Consider the following 25,344-nt stretch of genomic DNA (forward strand, 5'->3'; position numbering starts at 1 on the left):
GTCTATCCGATCATGCGATACTTTCTCTGTTACTGCTCGAGCATTTACTCAATAACTACTCCTGCATGTAGACCAGGGTTGGGCAAAATAAAGAGCTAGGGACCATTGTTACTGGCCCGGTATGGCCAAGTGGTTAAGGCACTTAACTCGTAATCCGAGGGCCGCGGGTTCGAATCCTCGTCACACCAAACATGCTCGCCCTTTCAGCCGTGGGGAGTTATAATGTGATGGTCAATCCCACTATTCGTTGGTAAAAGAGTAGCCCAAGAGTGGGCGGTGGGTGGTGATAACTAGCTGCCTTCCCTCTAGTCTTACACTGCTAAATCAGGGACGGCTAGCGCAAATAGCCTTTGTGTAGCTTAGCGCGAAATTCAAAACAAACCAAACTAAACCCATTGTTACTACTCGGATATCTATTATTAATTGTTTTGACTGACGCCTTTTCAAGGGTTCATTGTGCAGATTGCGTAGCTTTCCAAGACGACTCCCAACATTTCCAAGTAGGCTTGTTAAAATACAATACGTTACTATATGTATATACAATGCAATAAGATACAACAGTAACATAAATAAACAAACCTGTATCCACAATTCATTCACTCACTATAGGGAACAACATTAGAACAAAGTGAAACTAATTGAAGAAGTTATAGAAGGAAAAATCTTAAGGTAAAATATCAGAGATACTAAGTTAAAGTAGTTTAATAGTACGAATGATTTTCTTCTATAACAACTGATATGGTATGAATGTATTTCTTTAGGTCCTGGTGAAACATGATTATAATTATTTATACTTGCCATAAAACATTAGTATTAAGCCTATTAATTTTTTGGCACTGCATTTTTTATCTACTCCTTGAGGGATTTTCAAGAATTAGAATAGTGTATATTAATACTATTCCAATCACACTGTATTCACTAAATAGATTGCCTGCAATGTATTTCGCCCAAGCCAGAGATCCTCAGGTCAACTTGGAGTCAACAAACACAGTTCTGGTCGGGCTACTATTTGCTACAACTATACAACGATAATTGTTACGGTGTGAACGCCTTTTGCAAACTGGCTAAACATGATTCTAATTAATTACAGTTGTCTTAATATATTAATTTTAGGCCTGTTATATATTCAATACTGTATTCGTTATTTAGATCTTTGTTTTGTTTTTTCATTTTTGTGGTAGGGATGTGATTCTCAGTGGGAGGATTTATCATTAGAAGCTGTGTTGCCAGGTGTGCTTACAGTTTGTGAAATTAGGCCTTTTTTAAGTTGCTTTAATATTTTGAGAGTCGCAGATTGCGTGTTTTTTTGTTGTTGTTGGTTTTTTTTTTTTTGGGGGGGGGTATTTTGAGATTGCTCATTTGGGATATTTTGTAATAGCATACTTCAAAACACGGTAAAATGATTGAAGGAGTATTTCCGGTAATTGACTGGGTTAATTAATAGCCTGCACATCATTAAAATTTTACAATTTTCCTATTTCAACACACCCGCAATCTTGAAGTTTCTGGTACATCCACTTTACATATTGCAATTAAGCAGTACAAATCGCCATTTTTAGGGCAAGCCATAAAAGCACAGCTGCTTGTTTTGAACGGTAGTGCTCTTTAGTTTTCTCTGGAGACTTAGCAATATTGAGAATGAAACATATATATATATATATACCTTCTGTCTCTACGAGTTCGAACTCATTCGTACATAAAGTTTCACCTGTCTTACTTCTTTTTCAAACGTTAATATACATACCATTAAATATTTATAAGAATAAAAAATGTTTTTGGAACTTTTAAATTGTTTTCTAGGTTGAATATAAAAATGTAGCTAGAAAGTTGAAATGTCGCTAATTAAAATGCGAAATATTGCATTTTTTGGAACGTCTGAATGAAAACACTTTGTCTCTCAATAAAAATGGAATTTAGAAAGTCTTTAGCGACACCAAAAGCAAAATTCGTTACCTGAAGATTTATATATTTAATGTGAATTTGTGTGTTGTATAGTTGGTTTGAAGTTTGTTTTAGAACAAAACTGTCGTAGAATTTCTGCTACGTTCACCAAAAAAAACAAAACGAACTGCTGACTTAAACACTAAACATTTCGGTGAATAAAGAAGATATATTAATTTAAAATTTGATTTTTTTTCATACATCTTCATTCGAGTACAAAAAGTGCCTTGAAGCATTGTGACAACAGATATTTTAATTGCCTGACCATCGTTCAACAAAGTATATTAATTTAGTAAAGTTAATTTATATCATTATTGTCATTTTGAAGCGTTCTATTCTCTAAAATCTTCAACAGAATGATACAGTGTGGTGTTTCATAAATCATAAAAATAACTCTGGAAACGTATTCAGTACTTTTTAAGTTTCTACTTATAACTATTTTTGAAATGTTTTGTATTAAAAAGTTCGAAAGAATTAAAATAAATCTAGTGAGAAATGTAGGAATGTATGCAGAAATTGAAATGTAGAGGTTTTTTGTTGTTTTTTTATAAATAACCATACCACAATAATTGAACTACTGTAGGGCTCCAAAGTCTTACAATGTTAATTACAAATAAAATAAAACATGAATTTTAACTGAGAAGTCTATTCTTTGTCACGAGATGGTGCTACATGTAGAAAGAACAAAAATGGTGCCTCTGAATAGTAGATTGAGAATGTTTAAAAAACAGTTTGTTTAAAGTAAGTTTACACATACAACAATGAGATTTTGTGCCTAGCTGCCAGTAGCCAATCCCTAGGCTACTCTTGTCTAACCATATAACGTGATTTGACCATCACGTTTACTATACATATACGAGCTCCAAAATATGTTTATGTAGTCAGAGCACAATCACCACTAGTCTATTCCTGGGCCTAACAATTAAAGAATAAAAAGTAAAATTTCAAAGGTAATTTGATAATACTAATGGTTTAAATTGCTTCTAGAAAACTGTGTATATCAGCAAAAATTTACGATAAAAAAGATGTGCTAGTGTGATATTATTCATGATATAATCTCAAAATATCCTTCTTCAGAAAAACAGTGAAATAAGATCTAACGTTTAAACTAGGAAATTTGATATACTCAGTGTAGAGGTTATTAAAAAACTTTACTATGTCTGTCTTGTATACTTAAAAATAAAAATGATCAAATTCAGATTCCGGAGTTTGAAAATGACCTGATCAATAATAAAAATTAAAAACAGATATGTGTTTTTTTATTGTTAATTTATTTTGTACAGCACACTTTAATGCTGACTCCTTCAAATTAAATAATTTAATATGTTTTAAGTACGGCATACATTAATTTTTATAGATATAGGAAATATTTAATTTGACATTGTTTCTATGAGTTTTCCAGTGCAAAAATATTGGATTTAACATGTTCCTTTCTTAAAATCTATATTAATATGTATGTCGTCTAATATTGTGTAACTCTAATAAGATGTGCTATCTAAATTACGTAATATGTGGTTTAAAAGGGATAATTTCCATTTTCTCATTAAACTACAAATAAATGTTAAAACTCTAGTCACTAGGAAGAGCATGACACTCTCACAAGGTTTTTATGACATGCATTCACCAAAGTGTGATCCGTACATGGGTGATGCATGTATATTAGAAATGTAAAGGCTAAATAACAATCAGGCATGAGTACCCTAAGAGCTGGCGATTGGTGCTGTTAGCTGACAATTTCTTTTCCGAATTAGGGATGTTGTTCACAGAAAGCCTTTTGTTTAGGTTTGGCCAAAACAATTTTGAAACTATCTCAATACTGTTTTTGCATTCATTTACTTTTTATTTCTTTGGTACTATGATAATTGTCGTGAAAGAAACACAATAAATTTAATGCTAAATATTTTTTATTACATCTAACGTAACAGAATTATTAGACATTCTTGATGACGAGAAACCCACTTAAAATAAAAATGAATCTTAGAACGTCTGGTATAGATGTTAACACATTGATAAGGAGAGAACAACGTTCTGAGATACATATATCAAACATTCTGATTATGAAACATTCTGAAGATATTCAACAGTGTCCATAGAGATGGCATAAGATCATTTTCAAATTTATTACAATTATATACGATTTAATCCATTTTATTTACGTATACAGATTGAAAAAGTCAATCTTGAAAAAATTTGAGAATCTGGTAGATAAATACAATATAATCACTGTATTTCTCATCCCTTGGTTGGTTGTTTACATCTCAAACTGATTTGACCCGAGTTGATTGCGTTTATTTGAAATATGACATTGTTTTGTTGTTTTTTATATCGTATACGACTATTTAACCTTTAATATTTGATGAAACGTAAATAGTCTGGTCATAAAAGGAATATATTTAAATATTACATGTCAAAGCAATTATTATATTACTTCTGTATTTCTTATTTTTACTCTAACTTTTTAAAGGGGTGATTTTGTGCGTAAAAAACGTTAATTTTATTTTTAGAAAATGTGAACACTGGTTGAAAATAAGGAACAATATGAAAATAAGTTGTTTAGGCTTAGAAGTTTTTATTAAGTATCCAAAAACAAATTTAAATTATATAATACGTGCGAAACGAGCAAAACTGTTTTTTATTTGCATCATTCTGTTCCTATGTTGTAATTGGATCGCGATATTGTATCAAAGGAACATAGAAATTATACTTTGTAATAATGAAAAAATGTTAATAATTCTCTGTTTAATTAATAATAATATAGACGATAAATACTTTGTTAAAGCAAATGCTTTCAGCAAGAGCAAATTCAAGCATAGCTATACTATTGGAGTCTGTTTTTTTGTAATTAAGCACAAAGCTACACTACCGGCTAGCCCACCCGGGCATAGAAACTTGGTTGTAAGCCCACAGATACTGGTGGGATCTCTTTGAGCCATCTATTGAGGACGTCTTAAAAGATATTCATTCGATTCTGGTGTTCGTTTTCTTCAAGTTTTTAAAGACTACTTGCATTGATTAAAACTTTTATTGTTTATAAAGCAAGGGTAAAATGAAAGGTGGAAAATTAATTATTTCACAAATATTTCTGTGACGCCAACTAAACACAAGATATATTTTATCGTGATTAAGTCACTCATGATTACATTTAAAAAAAACAACAACTGCGATTTAAAATATTTTAAATGGTAATGTTCTTCCTTCAGACTGATATTTTGATCTTAAAAAGTGAAACTTTAAAACATAAGATTTATTTAATCCCTAAATTTATTTGTTTGTTTTCGAATATTTCCATCAAAGTTGCATAATGATTACCCACGTATAGACAGCTGTAATTTTGATATTGTAGCCTAGAGTGATGGCAGATAGTCAACAACATCCATCGTAAACTTTTCGGCTACTCTTTGTTTACAGAATTTAACTATAATTCACATAAGATGCCCGACATGGCCAGGTGGGTTAAGTCGTTCGACTTGTAATCCGAGGTTCGCGGGTTCGAATCCCCGTGGCACCAAACATGCTCGCCCTTTCAGCCGTGTTACGGTCAATCCCACTATGCGTTGGTAAAAGAGTAGCCCAAGAGTTTGAGGTGGGTGGTGATGACTAGTTGCCTTCCCTCTAGTCTTACACTGCTAAATCAGGGACGGCTAGCACAGATAGCCCTCGAGTAACTGTGTGCAAAATTCAAAAACAAACAAACATTCTTATAAGAGAAACCCATAGCCCCAGAATATGGAGCATACTTTCTGTGGTAAAGACTCTCGAATTATAAATTCTCTGGTGTAGAATGTTTTAAGACTTTTCATATTTTTATATTTATTTTTTGAAAATATTTTGTTCTTTTTCAGTTGGCTTCATTTTATTAATATTATTTTTTAAAGGAATCTAAGAAATGTAAGGGAACGATAATGAAGCATTATCTTGCAGATTATAATAGTTTTTAAAATTCAGTGGTAACCTACGTACTGCTACTTTATAAAACTAAACAACTTGTATTTTAGATTCATATATTGATAAAGGTGTAAATGTGGATAAAATGATGTTAATAATGCATTACGTTGCATATAATCGTTGGAGAAGTAAATTTTTTATTGTCCCTTGTTTATCCCCTCTGTGTGGGTGTCGAGCATTCAGATTTCAAAATATGTAATAAAACATCCAGCAGGTGGTAATATTTAACCTTTTTTGCTCTTACCACTGCGAATAACATTAAATGTATGTTGTTAAGAACAAAGATGCATAAAAGGATTGAACCAAGAATTTTAGTGATATAAGCCTTTTAAGTGAACAAAATTGGTAAAAAACAACAACATTATTTTACAGAAATCAGTAAGTGGTTTCACATATTAAACACATCTTTTGTTTCTTTATAGTGAAACACAAAGCTACACACTTGGTTATCTGTACTTTGTCCACTACAGGTATCGAAACCGGGTTGGTAGCATTGTAAGTCCACAGAGATTTTTATTATGCACAAAGTTAAATAATGAGGTATATACGGTGTATCTAGGGATTTAAACAAGAATTTTAGCGTTATAAGCTAGTGCTTGAGTCTAAAAAAAAAGCGCCAGAACACGCTATGTAATTTGAACAATAGTTAAGAATTTACTAAAAATAGCATAATATAAGGTTTGCGGGTTCGAATTCCCGTCACACCAAACATGCTCGCCCTTTCAGCCGTGGGAGCGCTATAAGTTGACAGTCAATCCCAGTATTCGTTGGTAAAAGAGTAGCCCAAGAGTTGGCGGTGGGTGGTGATGACTAGCTACCTTCATTCTAGTCTTACACTGTAAAATTAAGGACGGCTAGCGCAGATAGCTCTCGAATAGCTTTACGCGAAATCCAAAAACAAAATAAACAAGATTCGTTTTTGTTTAATAAATGAAAACTATTTTTTAAAAAAAGCTTCCAAAGCGAAAAACTGAAAACAAAAACATTTACCTCTTGACACTGAAAAATGCATAGTTTCTATTCAGAATAAATTATTTAATATTTTATCTAATGTCAGTAAAAACAATTAGCTGATCATATCGTGCTGTATGTATATGCTACATCACAAAAATAATAATAACCCATTACACTTTGGATGTATAACAGTAGAAAGAGATGTAAATACACACTACGAGTTTGCTGTTTGTTTCACCACCTGTGTGTTATTAGATTACTTAAAATAACATGTTTATTTGTCCCTTTCATATCCAGTGTTTATGGCGCATAAAGGAATAACGTCAATGGAAGACTCTACAAACATACAATAAATTAACTCAGTGTTTCTTTCCATTCAATACTCAGGCAATGTGAGTTTGCTCCCTCAACATCCAGAGCAAGGCGATGTCTCGAAGACAAGTTTCTTTGATATCTCATGTCTGCAGCTAAATTCAAATACAGATTGCAGTATTTTATTTTTTCAAAAAGGTTTCATAAACTGCAGAAACCCTGCGTCGGTAAGTTCTGTTACGATTTGAGCACTGTTATAAGCTTTCAGGATTACCGTGAACCCATCGGGAGACCGAACAAATAGTAAATATAGATCAAAAGAGTAAACGTTTCAACCAAGCGACAGACATAGAGCATAAACATGAATTACTGAATCACTTTTTTTTTAGTTGGATAGAGTGGAAACCAAACCATACAAACAGTTGTGGTTTGTAACATTTGGAAGGATGGTGCCTAAAAGTTTTCCCACTAGTTCAGATGGGATTATGTAAAAGACGTTGATTTTAAGATAAACTATTCGATATGGCAACATTACGCGTCCAAATAACTTATGCAATTGCGACAACTACTCCAGATATACTAACATATAACTAGTGGAGATTCTTTGAAATACGAAGGTGCTAATATCTGGATGTATTAAGAGCGCCGTTGACCATTAACCTCCATTATACCTTAAATCGTAATTACCTAACATAGTTCTCATTCTAATGGGTTAATAAAGTGGTTAAGTAATTTATGGAAAACCCGAAATTCAAGTTTTTCCTTTCACTAACTTCTCACCAAATATTAAATTGTTACCCCTAATTTCACCAGATTTGTTCTGGAAATAAAGAGAGTAAGTAACCTGTGTTGATAAATGGACCAGGTTTTCTCATTGTGTGTAAACTAATAAGACTGGACAAGTTTAACTAAATGAACACAATTTTACTACAAAACAAATAAAGAGAATATACAGTGTACTGCTACATGCGCATACGAAAATACAGTCGTTTCTACTGGATTGTAAATTAGCTCCACAACCTTCTTTCTCTGAGGACAACTTTCGTCGACCCCAAAGTGATTTTTTTAAAAATGGTTCTTTACTCATTTTTCAGATAAAAAACTGAACTAAGAAAGCGTTCTTGAATTCAACAGATAATTTCAGTTTCTTTAGTCGGCAGCGTCACCTCGTGACTTTATTTTTTCTCAAAACATTGGTTATCTGTAATATTCGGACAACGTTACGTTAGTACAGTTGCTAATCCTTTCAATGTGGATACTATAGCATATACTACTATATGCTGTAGCATTTTCTGGGGTAGATTAGAAATTATCTACTATAGAGAACAAATAAACAAAGGAATTGGAAAAGACAATATCAACGACTTTCTGGACCACGTATTTGTGTTAAAACTATAGAAACTTGATAAACGAAAATATTTTATAATTCCACTACAACTATAGCAAGTGTAAAACTTTATTTGCCTGCGTAACACAACTGTAGCCTGTTTTTCTTAACAATTATAACATTGTTAATATTTTAAACTTAAAACAAAGCAACAAATATGCATTAACTTGTTTATCATTGTAAATGTTTATTATAAAATGAAACTTATAAGGGGCATACTCACATGGAATCATATAAAGACCATTTGAAAAGAAATGTTCTCAAATAACAAGTGCTGTATTTGAAATTTCTATTACTTTTCACAAGTAGCTACGAAATTAACAATTAGTATTTCACAGTATTGGCTGAGCAAAATTAAAACTTACTGTACTTATAAAAAACCCTAAATCGCTGTCTCTGCTTATTTGAGTGAATCAAAATTTCACTCTATCATTATATCATCTACGTAAGTAAATGACGTTTCTAGACAAGAGTACAAAAAAAATAACGAACCTTGTCGCTTTAATTCTTTCACAAAAGACTGGCTGAGTGGAAGAAAGTATAGTTTCATAAATGGAATTCAGTCAAACTGGATTAATGTCTCAAGTGGATTGCTCTTTTTGACGGATTCCAATGTGTCTCTTACACAAATCATCAATTCTACCGAAGTATCACTTGTTCTTTGTCAGTACTCGTTACTGGACATTTTTTCTTTTTGTGCTCTTCGTGTGTTGTTGTTGTTGTTTTGAATTAAGCACAAAGCTACACACTGGGCTATCTGTGCTCTGCCCACCACGGGTATCGAAACCCGGATTTTAGCATTGTAAGTCCGCAGACATACCGCTGAGCCACTGGGGGGCCTCTTCGTGTGAATTCTCAATTTAATAATTTAATATCGGAAGTGAGATTTTTTCATTATAATTTTTTCTTCACATTGAAAAAATATTTTAATTTAATCAAATTTCGCAATCTTTATTTTTATCACAATAGCATATTTTACATCAAATACTTATGTTTGAATTTACGTATTTTTTTTCTACTATAAATTCTGAGGTTCATTTTCTCATTTTAGATATTATACCTCTACATTATTTTGATATGCTGTAGGTGGGGAAGACTTGTACTTGGATTTCCCAGTTATTATCCCCCATGAGACTGATTATTATATGGGTAAATCTTATTCTCCTAAAGTTGTTCCACTATTCCTCCTAAATGTATTAAACCTGTTTGGGCCAATGAAGATTTTATAGTGTTTTATAGCACCAGATTTTGCACTGTTTTCCCCTACCACTCCTACAGAATCAACTAGGCTTAACAGTACATTTTTTTCAAGATCATTTTTCAGATAAGTGATGTTTTATCAAATTCCACTTTTTTTCTATGATCCTTTATTACCTCCATGTTGGCTCGCTTGTCGTCTTCAGGTCTTCCTTTACACAAGCGTTTTCTTTGTAGTAGGGACTTCTTGGGTCTTGATGCGATCTTGTCAAAGATACGTTTGCTGCCTCTTTCTTTTGTAATTTCTGTATATGCATCAGCACTCGGCTCTTTCCTCTGTGGTTGCAAATTTGTCACAGTTAGAGCAATGACATGCCTCCATTCCTTTCCAGGAATTTCTCTTCTAAACATTTATTCAACACTGATGAGCATATTGCAAAGAATACCCTTCTCCTTCCCCATGACTTGGGGTACTGCCACCAGCCTTCCTTCATCTGTTCAAGGTGGTACAATATTTTCTTTCTCTAAAGGCCATTGTTCGCCATCTTTCTCCAGGCTGTTTGTTGTCCTCACGACAAACCAGAACTGGATATCTATACTAGGTTTGTCCTGCTTCATTCTAATTTTCAATCTGCATCATTTTTCCTGGAAGTCGTTTTTTACTTTTGTTTTTTCCGAGTTTATTGATGACGAAGAGAGAAATTGCAAATTTTTATCTGAATATCCCTATATTTCATATTTCCAGTTTATTCTCCATAGGGTGGTTTCTCTGTTTCGTACATTGCCTCAGTACTATATGTTTTATTTAGCGTTCAAAGCATTTGTTTTTCACTCATGTGCTTTCAGGTTGCACTTTCCCCTTTCTTTGGGGCGCGGTATGGCCAGGTGGTAAAGGCACTTGACTCGTAATCAGAGGGTCGCTGGTTCGAGTCTCCGTCACATCAAACACGCTTGCTCTTTCAGCCGTGAGAGAGTTATAACGTCACGGTTAATTCCACTATTCGTTGGTAAAATAGTAGCCCAAGAGTTGGCGATGGGTGGTGATAACTAGCTGCCTTCTCTCTAGTCTTTCACTGTTAAATTAGGGAAGGCTATCGATGATAGCCTTCATGTAGCCTTTTCCAAAATTCGAAACAAATCAAACCAAACCCTTTCTTTGGTTGACTGGTTACTGTTCACTTGTTCTGAACAGGGTTTTGCCAATGACCGTTATAAGCTGCTCCTGGGGGCGGCTAAAATGGGCTATTAATCAAGTTGGAAAAGTTATTACTGTGACCTATCCTATATTTGGGCTATTTGTGTGTTTTTAGAAACACATCTTAATCAGGTATGTCCTTTTACTCTTCAGTTTTATTCAGTGGTTTTCACTTCAATTACAACTTGCATTTTATAATTTCTTGGATTGAGTTTCATAAATATTGTATGGTTTGGATCACTTTCCAGCCACAGTTCTCTCCCAGTTGGAAAAGCTCTTTCATTTTCTGCCTTATATATGTGACATCTCTCTTTAATTGAAGAAGAGTATACCTGGTTCATAAATGGTGTGATTTTTCCACATCAGATCTTGGAATTTGACTGTTTCATATTAAGATATGTCCTTTAGACACCTTCGAAGAATGCTTACCTCGCTAACACGCTTCTATGTTCTACGAAACTTCGAAATAATAGTTCGGTAGAACTGAATAAAGGGAATTACATGCGTCATGAGAATATGTCGTACTCTTATTGATGGAAGGTAGACACACGATGATTTGAATGAGAGAACATTGGAAGCAGTCAATTCCAATGGAGGGGAAATAGAAAACTTGTAGCATGCGTAATTTGTTTTGCATATAGAGGGAAGCACTGAACGGGAATATCTATTTATTTGTGAGGCGGTATGTACCCATTGGAAATACATTGTCAGCGAAGGAAAATTATAATTATTAACAAGTTAGGAGTCATCTTCAGTGAAGACAGCTTTATTTTTCTAATAGAGTTGTTGGCTTTTCGAATAGCTTACCTTAGTTTGTTGTAGGCACAGTTAATTTAAGGGAGTTTAGGGGAAGGTTTGAAGTATTTGAGTGATGCAGGCTGGCTTTTAGTGTTTTTATTTATAAAGTTTAGATGGACCGGCAGGTCTGCTTTTTGTTATTTATTTAATTTACGTGTATTTATATATTGGATGTTGGGAGTATGCTAACTAGCCAATACAACAGTGATGCTGGTGTAATATTGTAAATGAAATGTATTTTGCCATTATTATACTTTAGGGAAATTTACTGTATAAAGTTCAGATTCTCATCATCAAGATCTTACTCTGGACCATCACTGCTTTAGTAACATTAGTATTACCGTATTAGTATTATCACTGTTTGTATCACTTGGAAATACAATAGTTTATTTGGTTACTACTAGTACCATTAGTGTTATTACTATTAGCACTAGCAACATGAATCAATCAGTAAAATTTAAAAATAAGAGACACTGCCACTGTAACATTAACAGATCAAAATTATGTGTAATTATTAATATCAGCCAATAGTAATCAGATTTGACCCTTATGCCTGCAGTGACATTAAAAACAAAACAAAGGCTATAAAATACCAGTAAAGCAATATATACACTAGTCTAACAATGCAATATAATATACGTTCTTGTCAGTGGCGGAATTAAGATTGCGTGGGCCCTATATCCCACGTAATTTTACATAGAATAAAAATATCAATGGGTCTACATTAAGGCCATGGATCTTGGAGCTGAGGTAAACTGTAAAATATTTTAATAATTTATGGTTTTTCTTCATGGAGTACTCGATTATTTATGACGTAGTAGTGAAATATTGATCGGTGTTAAAATTAGGCATAAAAGTTATCTCAAAACTTCGGTTGTAAAATAAGTGTTTTGCAACTGTTATAATGAAAAAAAGTTTCAGTCAGTTCTTTCCTTTCTACATATAACATAAACAAAAATACTTAAAATTTTTATTGAATGCCTTATCTTTGAAAACCAATTTTCAGTTGTTTTATGAGTTTTTAAAATCCATTTTAATATAATAATCTTGCAGTCCATATTTCGTTTCATCAAATATCCCTGGTTTAATGGTAGCATTATTTGTGTGTGACAAATTTCTCATGTTTATCCATTTTACATTGAATTTTTAAAGGAATCTTCATAAAAACATTCAAAATATGGTTTAATAAATTGAAATAACTTTAACTATAAAATTAAATAGGTTTGCAAGAAAATGTGTTACATTGTATTCAGAGAAAGATAATTTCCTCACAAATAAAAGATTTCTTGTGCTTTTTGACTTCATATGTAGTGTCAACATTGCGAACTGTACAATGAGCCACTGGACTGCCATATCTCGGCCTTAAACTTGGAAAGGATTAGGAAATACTTGCTATTTTTCACTACTACTAGCAACAGCAGCATTCTTCTCTGAAATTAACATTATCTGTATCGTAGTTAATCATTTCAGGTAATAAATGTTAATAAATATACACAAATTTGTCTATATATACATATAAATCTCCTGTCATAATTTCAAGCATTTTTGAATAATAACAGCCAGTTTAATTCTATGGAACAATTTTTATTATGGCAGTTTCACAGAAGTTAACAGGTAATTAATTTACTAGAAACTGGTGTATATAAGCCTTTTATATGGTGTATATGAACTTAGATTGGTAACGTCTACAATATCTAGCTGTTGACAGTTGCCCCCAAAAAAAAAGCATTAACAGCCATGGTTTTAAATGCCAAAAGAACCTATTAGTTGTAAAATTTGAACTCATTATGGACAAATTAATAAAAATTTAGAGAAAAACATCTGCAGCTTACATGGTTTTTACTTTAATAATACCTAACATTCTAACAAGCAACCACTTAGACCCACTATTTATACCAGCAGTACTGCACTGAAGAGATTGGATGGTGTGAATCAATCTTGTTGGTTCACATGCTACAATACTCTAAAAGAGTCACCTCACATTGGATATGTGAACCACTTACTACTTTTTTTTTTAGTCCTTGAATAGTAGGCAGGTACCAGAGGATTGGATTTTGCTAATGCAACTCTTCTTTTCAAGTAAAATGATAAAAGATTGTCCCAGTAATTATAGACCTGTTAGTCTTACATCAGCTATGAAAAACATTTTGAAAAGTCTGTTAAAAGATGCTTTGCAAAGTAATTTAATAAAGATTAGAATTTTACTGAATAGTCAACATCATTTCACTTAGGTAAAATATTTCTGTACAAATCGTTCAATATTCTTTGTAAAGGCTACTGATTATGTAGACGAGGGTAAGAGTGTAGACTTGGTGTATTTGAATTTTCAGAAAACATTTGGCCAGGTGCCACTTAAAAGGCTTGTACAAAAAATTGACTCTATAGGTGTGGAGAATAAAGTATCAAATTGTATAGATAAGTTCCTGGATAGAAGAAAGCAGATGGTTGTTATAGATCCAGGACAGTGTCTCACTTCCTGATTATTGACTCTCACTTTAAAACAAACTTACTTTCAATGTTGCATTCCAATTCATAAATATGGAGTTTTGCAAAAATTTGGTACCTTGTTGCAAAAATTTTATAAAGCATAAGGTGTATACTTTGTAAAAAATTATAAGACAAATATGGTAACCAAAGTTGACAACCAAAATTTCTTTAATTTTCATAACTATTCAAGATTATTTTTGAACAATGCTTCAATTGTGGGCAATTGCTCTAAGTTTTTCTTTACATGAATTGTCATATTTTTTGTTTTGTGTTTGATAGTTTTATTGAAATAGAACCATTTCTTGCTAATGAGATGCCATTTTTTGAAATAAAGTGACAAATTTGTTTCAACTGTGTAATTTTTTATCTTGAACAATACAAGCTGTAATTACCTAATTAATTAGATTCTGACTTTGAAATAAACAAACCTAAAATTGCAAACAAACAAACTTTCAATAAGTCTTAAAAAAAAGTAGTAAAAATAAATAAAAAGGTAGACTACATAAAAACATTTGGGTGAAATGCTATCGTAGACCAATTGTTACAAATGGGATTAGTGTCACAAGTTGGGTACTTCATGGTTCAGTCTTTGGACCTTTGAGCATTTTGATTTACATAAATGACATATATAAAAGAATAGATATAGTAAAGGCACCAAATATCAATGAGTTTAAGAAAATGCTGGATAAAAGTATGATTGATAAAGTATTTATTTAAGTTTTTGGTGTCTTTTTTTAATGTTAGTTTAGGGGTGGAACAGCTAAGATGGACCAATAGATCCCATGTTGTCCCAAAACCTTACATGTTAAAAACAGATATTGCTGGTCCATGTTTGCTATGATGTGAACCATTCTGTAGTGTTAGGTGTATAGGCTTCAATTCCAAAAAATAATGAATATATATTTACTTTTTTTAGGTACCAAGGTAAGAAACCCAATGATAGTTCTAAACTGAGAAATTACCACTTTGTGATAGGAAATAAAAACAACAATCCTTTAATTTTCAAGAGAAATGTATAAAAGGTGATTGCCTACAAAAAACCAGAGAAAAACAACAAAGAGTAAAATAAAATACAACAGGAAATTGCATAAAGTATTGGATTATTTAAATTCAAAATTTAACATTTAATATGTAAAGAAGAAATGCAGGATGTCATAGCAGAGGACAGCTTCTTTGGTTCGGCATGGCCAGGTGGGTTAAGGCATTCGACTCGTAATTTGAGGGTCACGGGTTCGAATCCCTGTCACACCAAACATGGTCACCCTTTCAGCTGTGGGGGCATTATAATGTGATGGTCAATCCCACTATTCATTGGTAAAAGAGTAGCCCAAGAGTTGGAGGTGGGTAGTGATGACTAGCTGCCTTCCCTCTAGTCTTACACTATTAAATTAGTAACGGCTAGTGCAGATAGCCCTCGTGTAGCTTTGCGTGAAATTCAAAACAAACAAACAGTTTCTTTATAGCACTCCATTACAACTATGTTGGATTAGTTTTAAATACAAACTGTTTCAGCTATATTTATAATATTGACATTCCATTTGAGTAGCTGTGCATTGATTTCTTTTGTTGTTTGAATCAGTGCAAATAGAAAACTAAATGACCTCATAGTAATTCTATCCTGTTATCTGACACTCCTCAGACAATAATAAAAAATATGTGATTAATGATGATAATTATTTTAAAATCAAATATGTATGTACTTTCTTTTCTACAAAACTCTTGCTGCTGATATTGTACAATATCTTGGAAATAACATCTGATACAAAGATTCCTGTATAATCAAAAAATGTATCTCTGTTGTATAAAAACAATACACTATAGGAAAAAGAAAAGGACAACTTAGAAAGTGTCTAGCTCACAAAGCTGAAACTCTCATTCTGAGATATTAAAGGAAATGATATAGTCTTTTAGTACTACACAGAGCAACATAATTCACAAGTGTTTGTGTTTCATGTGAACCTGAGCTTTAGATTAACATTTTCTTTTACCAAGGGATACTGTTAAGCCACTACACTTTGCATACTAGTTTTCCTAACCATGATGAAACTGTATGAAAACTATGGACTTGAAGATTTTTCCTTTTGTTTTGTTACAAGTGAAACTACTGTTTCAGATCATTTTGAAACATTTGCAAATTACTTGCTTACAGTTTTCCATGTTGGGTTTATGAAAAACATTTCCTCAATCTCTAAGAACAAAGCTTTTCTTCCAAGTTCTTTTGCTACATTTAAGCAATTGTAGAATAATTCTTGATTGTACAGAATGGAATCCAGTGGTACAGGATTGAAGAGTAATGACAGAACATTTCAAACTATGAATGATTAAATACACAAAAGAGTTTTGTTTGTAGGTGTTGCCCTAAAAATATGATAACATTCTTACAGTAAGGTACTTTTGGATTAATGCCCATTAGAGAGATTGTGAAGGCATATAGCATTCTAGAAAAATTTTCACCAAGAAATCATTGATTAGCTGAGAATGAATTTTACATGCATGACAATATACCTCAATGGGTATTTTTGAACAATTCACCTCTCACTAATTGACAGTTTACATTCTGATAATGTGAAGTGACAACACAACATATATGACATTCTACCTCGAGGATTCTTATTTCAAAATTCTTCGGTAATTTGTAGTTTACACTTACATAGTATGAATTAACAACACAACATTCATGGCATTCTACCTCATGGGGTCTCATTCCACAATAATTTACAGTTCACATTTCAGCAGCATGAAGTGATGACTAGGATAGCATAAATCCATGTAGAGAGAATGATAGCAATAATGAAAGGTTGCCACATTCTAAATTTTATCCCAGTGCTATATCAAAAACAGAGATAAAAATATTCTAACTATGTGTTTGGCTTGTACATTTTAATCTGTGGTGTCCCTACTAACCTTTCACCTCAATCTCAAGTTTCCCTTGTAATGTAGTATTAAAAGGTTTGATTTTGTAAACTTTAGAAGCCAATATCCTGTGTAAGGGTGTTTGTTAAGTATTTACAGTTTTGTCAAAAGCATTCATACTTCACTTGAGACAATGTTATTCAGTGATTCAGTTAGCTTAATACAGTTCCTTTTATTGTATTTGGTTCCTGGCTTGCCTAAGCAAGGATGAAACTCTAATAGCACTTATCGGTACTGAGAACTGGAACTTATTTTTTGAGGTGGTACTAGCAGTGAGACTTTTTATGTTTACACATAGTATTTTTTTTTCCAAAAACAGATTCATTTTACCTCTGTGCTTAAGTGTGAGTTATAAATATTAAGGCATGATGTGGCTTTAGTCACACCCTCAAACACATTTTGTATGAAGTTTATATATATATGTGTGTGTGTGTGTTGCATTATAATCAACACTTATACAGAAGGTTAAACCATCTGTCTGTAAGAAGCTAAACAATAAGATACACTCAGTGTAGTGAACATTATAAACTGGATGCAGTTTTTATCATTTATAGTTTCAAACAATAAATATTTAAATATTATTGAAGTACAAGGTTCTTAGCATATTTTTTATTAACTTTTTCTATTTATGGATACTTCACATGATTGTCACTTAAGTATTTAACAGTGGATGAGTACCTAATAAAAAGTGACAGTTTGGTGGATAAAAGTTGATGCTAAACTCTCAAATTAAAGAAAAAAAAAGCCATATGAACTTACAGGAATACCATCTTGTTGGTTTGTGTAGAATTGGGTTCATGGTCAACATAGCCATTGTTATAGAGAGATGCAGTCAATTCTGTCCCATATTTTCATAGTAACTGTTCAAATCAGTTGATGCTCCAATCCTATTCCCATATCCTGATTTTTAGTCTGGATATTCCTTTGCAGCTTAAATGAGGATCACAAGATTGACATGGTTACACTACACAAAATAAGCATTTTGGTCACAGTTAAAGTAACTTTCTGTTTTTATTTCTTCCTCCTACACTACTTATTTCTATTACTCCATAAATAAATGTTTTCAGATATTATAATTCTGTGATACATAGTAAAATCCATTCATTAGTGTTGATTTATCAGATCTGGATCATTTTAAAAACAGAGAAAATTGTTAACAAGACTTCTTGTTTTTGTTTGTTTTGTTGCTTCTTGCCATATAAACATTGTCTAGAAACTATATTATTTCCATTTATATGTAGCATACAGAGCATAGAAACTATAAATATCTGAATCTACAATTGTTTTTTTTTTTCATTATTTGTGTAGTAAAGAACTGAATTACTTAAATAATGCTTATTATGTATGAAAGCTTTTGTTAACATTTGAATTTGTATAGAACTTTTATAATGTGAAAATTTTGTAATGGTTTTTTTTTTTTTGTTAAAGTTTTTCAACTTTTAATGGAGTCATAAGATATGTTAACTGGAGTTTTATTTTAACTGTTTAGACCATATGGTACTTAAACCATTCTATATTTATCACTTTACATATGGATCTTCAACAATCAAACTAAAAAATTATTCAGCATTTACCTTATTCTTCAGGTGTAATTTGTCTTGAACAAAAGCAGTTTAGATGATGCGAGTTATTTAGTATCCTCTTGTATGTAACTGAAAAAAATTTAACATTATTTTCCTAGAATATGTGTATGTGTATTTTTCTTATAGCAAATCCACACTGGGCTATCTCCTGAGACCACCATTTTCTAGAATAAAAAAAGAAAATCTAGTTAGGAATGAGACGAATTTTGAAATACATTGAAAATACTAATAAATCTGCCCACAGCTGTAATATTAGTTAACATTGCTTTTTTCTTTTGTAATGACCATTCTTCTTTTGGTTACTTTTCAAGTACACAGCTTCAGTGAAATGCCTTAAGAAAGTCTCAAAATGAGTTTTATTTATTAGATATACACAATTTTTTTTTATTTTTATTTTTGTATATTGATAAGAAATATAAAAAATCTTGGCAATTGGTGTAATTTGTTGATTGATTATTCACTAGGCTATCAATTAAATATAAACAATAAATTGACTATTCTCATGAATTATGAAACTGATTAAGTTGAATAATCTTGAATTAATCAAAACAATAACAAGAGAACATAAGTGCAATATTTCAATTACTTGTAGGTGGAATAACTGCAGATACTAATTCCAGTTAATTATTTTCATCACATTAGCTCATACAGTTCTCATGGTAAATCTGAAGGCTTATAACACTAAAAACCAGAATTCAGTACCTTTGGTGGGCACAGCACAAATAACTAATTGTGCTTTGTGCTTAACTGCATGGAAACAAACAACTGATATAATTATAAGTTTAATAAATTGCTCATAGGCAATGAACATGTTGATTAATCAAGTTGATCTAGCTTAGTCAAGTCATGCATTTACAGGGATTTTAATGTCTATAAAATTAATAATTAACATTAAAAAACTGTCGTTTTTCTTTATTATTTCAGATATATTAATTCTAATATATGTGTAATAATATGTTGTGATTGATTGTTAGATTAGCTTTTACCAAATTATGTTAAATTACATTTGCCCATTCAGTATTTTTTTGTATTCTGAGTGGAATGTAAGGTATTACATTTTTTAACTGTAACCACATGTATCTGGCAGCCTTAATAAAGGATCTGAAGAAATTTTCAGCAATACTTGGATATACAGGGTGTTTGGAAAGTCACTGTGCACTTACATATTTATTAACAGACATGTTTCAATATAGAATACAGGAGGTAAATATGAATGACAATTATAAACAATGTTGAAAGTGACCCCTGTTGGCATCAATACAGGCTTGGATCCTTCTTATTTTGTTTCTAAACACTGCTATCAGTTGTTGGCTTGAAATAGACTGAATGAATGCTGATTACAAAACTGCAAAGTGACTTTCCAAACACCCTGTACTAAACAAGATCCATTTTGGGAAACTTACCTCTGAAAGGTAAAAAAAAAAATTAATATTGTAAACTATCGTATAAAAACTTTGGACTAACAGGTAGGATTATAGTAAGGGATTGTAGATGTTAACTTTAAAAAATGGCATTGCATATTTACTTAATGTGAAAAATTTAGTTTGCAATTATGCATACTTTGTATGTGCTATTGATAAAAACAAGTCATAAATGTCATCCTCTTTTTTGGAAGCCACTTAATGAGTCACAACCATTATGGAAGATTATTACATGAAGAAAAGCTTACAAATAAGTGCATTATAAAGAAAAAAATGGAAAATTGCTTTAAATAAACAGACAAAAGATATGTCTCTTAGCAGGTTGATAAGTTCTTAATTTTTTGGCAGTTCTCATAGCTGACAATCATAAACTTTTGTTTGAAACATCCACAAGTTACAAACATAATTCTGTAATTTATTTTTTTAATACAATTCATAGCAGATAATCAGTGAAGCTCAAGTTGATTTACACAGTAAATAATATAATATTGTTTTCTTTAGCCAATCAACATTCATAAATAGATTATAAAGTGAAAAAAGAAAATGATAAATATATATTTAAGTAAAAACAATAATATTCAGCTGTGCAAAGTCAGTTATAGCTTTTAATATGAGAAGTGTTTTACTTCTAAGTTAAATGTAAAAGATTAAGAAATTCTAAGATATATGAAAATGTTACTGCTTTGGTAGTCACTAATACTTGATCTGTGAGTACATTTTTTATTATTGAAAAATTTACTTTTATATCTAATGAAAGATAATTAATGGAATAGAATTTTGAAATACATTATTTGATTTACACACATATTTGTATACATTTCACTAAAGATTTCATAAATCTTATTTCTGAATAGGATTGTAGTTTTTGTTTGAATACTGTGATAATTTGTTTCCGAGTGTAAAATATTAGCTTATAGCTATGCTGGGTACCTCACATTTAACTAAAGCTTCATAGAAATGCCATATGTCAATATAAAACTATTAACTAAGCTCTTTAATAATAGTCGTATCTTACTTAAAATTAAGGAAATTATATGATTTTAAAACCAGAAATATTTCTGTGTTTACTTTTGAGTTTCAGTATTTATTTAAAACCTATAGGCCTGGAAATTTGTTATTATGCATTTTTTCATTTCGATATATGTAGTTAAACTTAGCTGTATAACTAGTTAATTATTAATGTGGGAAATAAACCTTTAAAAAAATTCATTCTCAAGGAGGGGTGATAGCACTACTGTTAAAAGATCTAGCAAGAATAAACTAGCAAATTTACAAAATATATATTTTGACAGGTTTGTATTGCTATTCACTTCTGAAAGAATAGTGCAATGTAAATTAAATATATATGATTATCTAAATATCACTTATGATAGAGAAATGTGTTGATTTAAAAATTTGTAATACTCACATTTAGTTTCTTTTAAAGCAGATAAACACGATTTTCATTAAACTTTTGCCTCCCATAGTCTCAACTAAAGTATTTAATTGAATAGAAAAAAAACATTGGCCAGTAGTTTCTGATAGAAAAGGTTAAGTGAAATCTAAAATGCCATAAGAAAATTATCACCACATTTGACAGTTTTAATGAGCATTTCTGCTTATTAATTTAAATATATTACACATTTATGGTCAGTGGTTTATATTGCAGTTTTGTAAACATTATTTCAAATTGCTATAATATTTGATAGAGTATGAAATTCCTTAGTTCTTAAAATTTAATGAAAAAAAGAATTTGCTTGCTAAAAACATTGATATATTAGGTTAAGAAATGAGTTTTAAAAGTTAAAAATCAAAGTACACATTACAAAACAGGAACTTGCAAATCTGTTGTATTAATGATTGTAACTTTTGGTGTTTGTCAAATGGTGTCATTTATATATTGAGATCTGGTGAAAAATAACATTAATTTTTCAAATCTGTGTCTAAAGTTTTGAATATTGATATCCTTTTTAATAAATGATACTTCTCACTAGATGCAAGTTTTCATATTTCCAACATTTTTATAAGTTTTTTGTGTTTTTTTTTATTGCCAGGGGCACCATCTTCATGAGGCTTAAGCTCCTCCAAAGATATTAAAGTGGAACTTAGAGCTGGGTTATTGATGGCTGTAACTACATAATCTATTAAAATCAAAACTGTAACTTTTTATTCTATATTTTAAAAATCTAGCTATGATAGGATGCCATAGAAATTCAATATAAGTACACTAACTAATAAAGTATTGTTTATGCATATATTAATATGTATAGATAAGTGAATCTATTTACCAAGTGCATACATACTTAATACGTTTAATACTACTCAGTGAAAATATTACTTAACCTTTTAGATATACACCATAAAAAACTATCATGCTTCATTTCAGAAGTTTCTAACTAACATTACATTAAGTATTTTTAACTTGTAGGACTTGACTGTTTAAACTACTAGTTCCAAACAAAAATAATAACATTGTTTTACTGTTTTTGAAACTATGACTGAATTTTTTGTCCTCTTTAGACAAAGATTCAAGGTGTTTTACCTTTGTCACAATAATTTGGCTGATTTATGATAGAAATAGTGCTACTCTCATCATTAGATTAAAACTGATTATAATGGAATATTTTACTACAAAATGATAACATGTTTAAAAGGCTAAAAATGCTGTGATGAATTCAGTATGTTTGGTTTATAAACGAGTTTTGTTTACCGGAATGTCTAAAAGATTAAAATGTTGGTTATTGCTGTATTCAATATTTTATTAAGGAGCCTCAGTAACAACAAAAAAAAGTCTTGGTAACATTATTAAATAACTGTTTCTTTAAACCCATGGCAACTGCAAACTTGTATTTTGCTTGTTTTTATTATGTACATATTAATATGTTTGACTCTGTACTTTACATATAAATTTTTGCATACTATTGAGACAGACTTTTTTGTAGCATTGATAGATATGTAAATCAATGCAATTGTTTGTGAAAACAAGCTACACAGTCCACAGTAAATTAAAACAATAATTTTGTTATTCAAGAAAAGTGCTTTAAATATGACTAGATATAAAGTATTATGAAGAGTAATTTTTTACTTATTTAGTGTTTAACAGCAAAATCATCATAATAATATTATCCAGGAATGACTATGTTGAAGGGTAAATATCATTAATTATCATTAAATATCATTAATTAATATCACTGTTAAAACACTTCTTTATTTAATGGTATAAATGAGTAGCAGCGTATTGCTGCTACATTTGTCCATTATTTTACAGTGGCCATGTTTTTGAAATACTTTAAAAGTATATATTTTGCTGTATTTTAATGATAATTATGTTATAAAAATGCCTTTTACTTATCTGTAACCATCTTGTTTTAATATTCATTATTTTATCATAACATTATACAGAAATTATGGATATTGTAATTATTATTATAAGTGCAGCTAGTTTAAACTATAGTTGAGCAAAAAGCATAATTTTCTAACTGATTAATCATTGGGCTTGTTAGCTGAATACATTTACTTTATTAAATCTTACATGAGACTTTGTTAGTTGCCATAATTAAAAATAGTAATTTTGGTTAGTTTGTTGCTTTCATGAGTTGACACTAATCAGTCAGACTGAACAACTTTGGTCTAATCACATATAATGATGAAAAATTGTTTCAGTTACCTTTATAGTTTTAACAACTGAACACAAGTTTGATTAATGGATTATTTTCATGACATAAATCCTGATAGTGACTTATTTTACATCTGACTTAATCAATGCTCATGGTACTCAATTAGCCAACCTCTAGTATAAACTGATCTAAAATTGGATATAAAAATGTAAAGGATCCATTAACATGTTAATTGTAACTCAAAAGTCTGTAACTGTGTTAAAAAGACTTTGCTTTGTAGAACAATCTATAGTTTTAAAAGTAGCAGTGACCTGTGGCTTGAATGATATATGTTAGCCTTCATCTGTTATAGAGATAAAAATCTGATATTTATGTTTAGCGTTATTTAAAAGTATGTCTTTAAGCAATGATGTATGAATAAATGATTTTATGCATGTTTTGAGATGTTTAACTTACCCTAGATTCACTCTACATAACATCTTCAACAGTGTTGTAACTGCAATCCTGTAGAGTTTGTGGACATCTTCTATACAAACACACACAAACACAGATATATATACAACTTGCCCAAATGATTGTGAAGAGGAACCTTTATCCCACAAAACTATTTTATACTTGAACACCAATACACAAAGTCCATAAGCTTTCCCTGTCTGTTAAATCATTTCATAATTTTATCACTCTTCGATGAAGTCAGTCATTTTTATTTCTTTTGGTTTGATTGTTCCTCTGCTTAAATTGAGTGAAATAGAGCAGAAATAGTGTATACAATCAATGAATCGATAAGACATAATTCAACTTTCCTCTGATTCTGTAAACATGTCATTTTTTAAAATTTGTACTAGTAAACACTTTTAGAATTTTCCACAATAAATCTTATTAATGTTGCTTTATTAAAGTACATATCTTTTATCACAAGAATCACAAGGGAGCTCAGCTATTAACGTTTTTTCATGAGAAATTACCTATATAATGAGTAAAAAAATTTCGTTACTGCATCCGTATTCTTTTACACTTACTCATGTAAAAATCTTCAACTCAACCATTTTCATTAACTTTTAAGAGAAGATATCATAGATCTAGAAATTTATACTCAAATGTTTCAATTATCCCAGGAAGCACACAATTTAATGCTTCATTTATTTTACTTGTATAATTAGCCTTAAACACGTCTTATACCAAACCTTACTTGATGATTACAAAGCCTTAACCACTTTAACGAAAATAACCTGAGATAAGAAAATAAAAGATTACAAACTACTGATCCTACACATATAGCTTTATTAAGTACTGAACATTGTAAATTAGAAACACACAACCTTCACAAACCAATTTCATGATTATGGCGTAGCATGTACGGGTTTGAATTTGGGAATAAATTTTTAATGTAACACTACGTATTTTATACAAGTGTCTTTTAGACGAAAACCATGAATATGTATAAATTGAAAAAGAGATGACAGTATTGAGTTGAACAATATGTTAGCATTAAGCTGTACGATATATTAACAGTTAGTGTATGGTAGTGTAGAATAAAATTACAACATAATATAATAATAACTTGCAATATATGGCAAAAAATGTTATAACATATTGTAGGCTGGGTATGGCCTAT

General features: G+C 30.9%; 2 long non-coding RNA genes across 4 annotated transcripts in view; one reads left to right on the forward strand and one right to left on the reverse strand.

The window, feature by feature from the left end:
- LOC143232727 (uncharacterized) overlaps nucleotides 1-25,140 on the reverse strand; it is a 36,509-nt gene extending 11,369 nt beyond the window's left edge. Inside the window, exons 1-4 of one of the 3 annotated variants that reach the window (XR_013017700.1) lie at nucleotides 25,059-25,140; nucleotides 24,186-24,255; nucleotides 18,704-18,876; nucleotides 17,889-18,059 (exon numbers count right to left, since the gene is read on the reverse strand). This is a non-coding gene — a long non-coding RNA (uncharacterized LOC143232727). Of the gene's footprint in view, nucleotides 1-16,401; nucleotides 18,060-18,703; nucleotides 18,877-21,541; nucleotides 21,606-24,185; nucleotides 24,403-25,058 lie in introns of those variants that run through there. The other 2 variants (XR_013017699.1, XR_013017701.1) reach the window with 2 other exon arrangements.
- On the forward strand, nucleotides 12,309-24,168 carry LOC143232728 (uncharacterized). Its single transcript, XR_013017702.1, has 3 exons — nucleotides 12,309-12,479; nucleotides 13,041-13,199; nucleotides 22,167-24,168. It is a non-coding gene; the product is annotated as an uncharacterized LOC143232728 (long non-coding RNA).
- Nucleotides 25,141-25,344: the final 204 nt, after the last annotated feature.

Source organism: Tachypleus tridentatus, chromosome 11, assembly GCF_004210375.1.
Source record: "Tachypleus tridentatus isolate NWPU-2018 chromosome 11, ASM421037v1, whole genome shotgun sequence".
Classification (NCBI taxonomy): domain Eukaryota; kingdom Metazoa; phylum Arthropoda; class Merostomata; order Xiphosura; family Limulidae; genus Tachypleus; species Tachypleus tridentatus.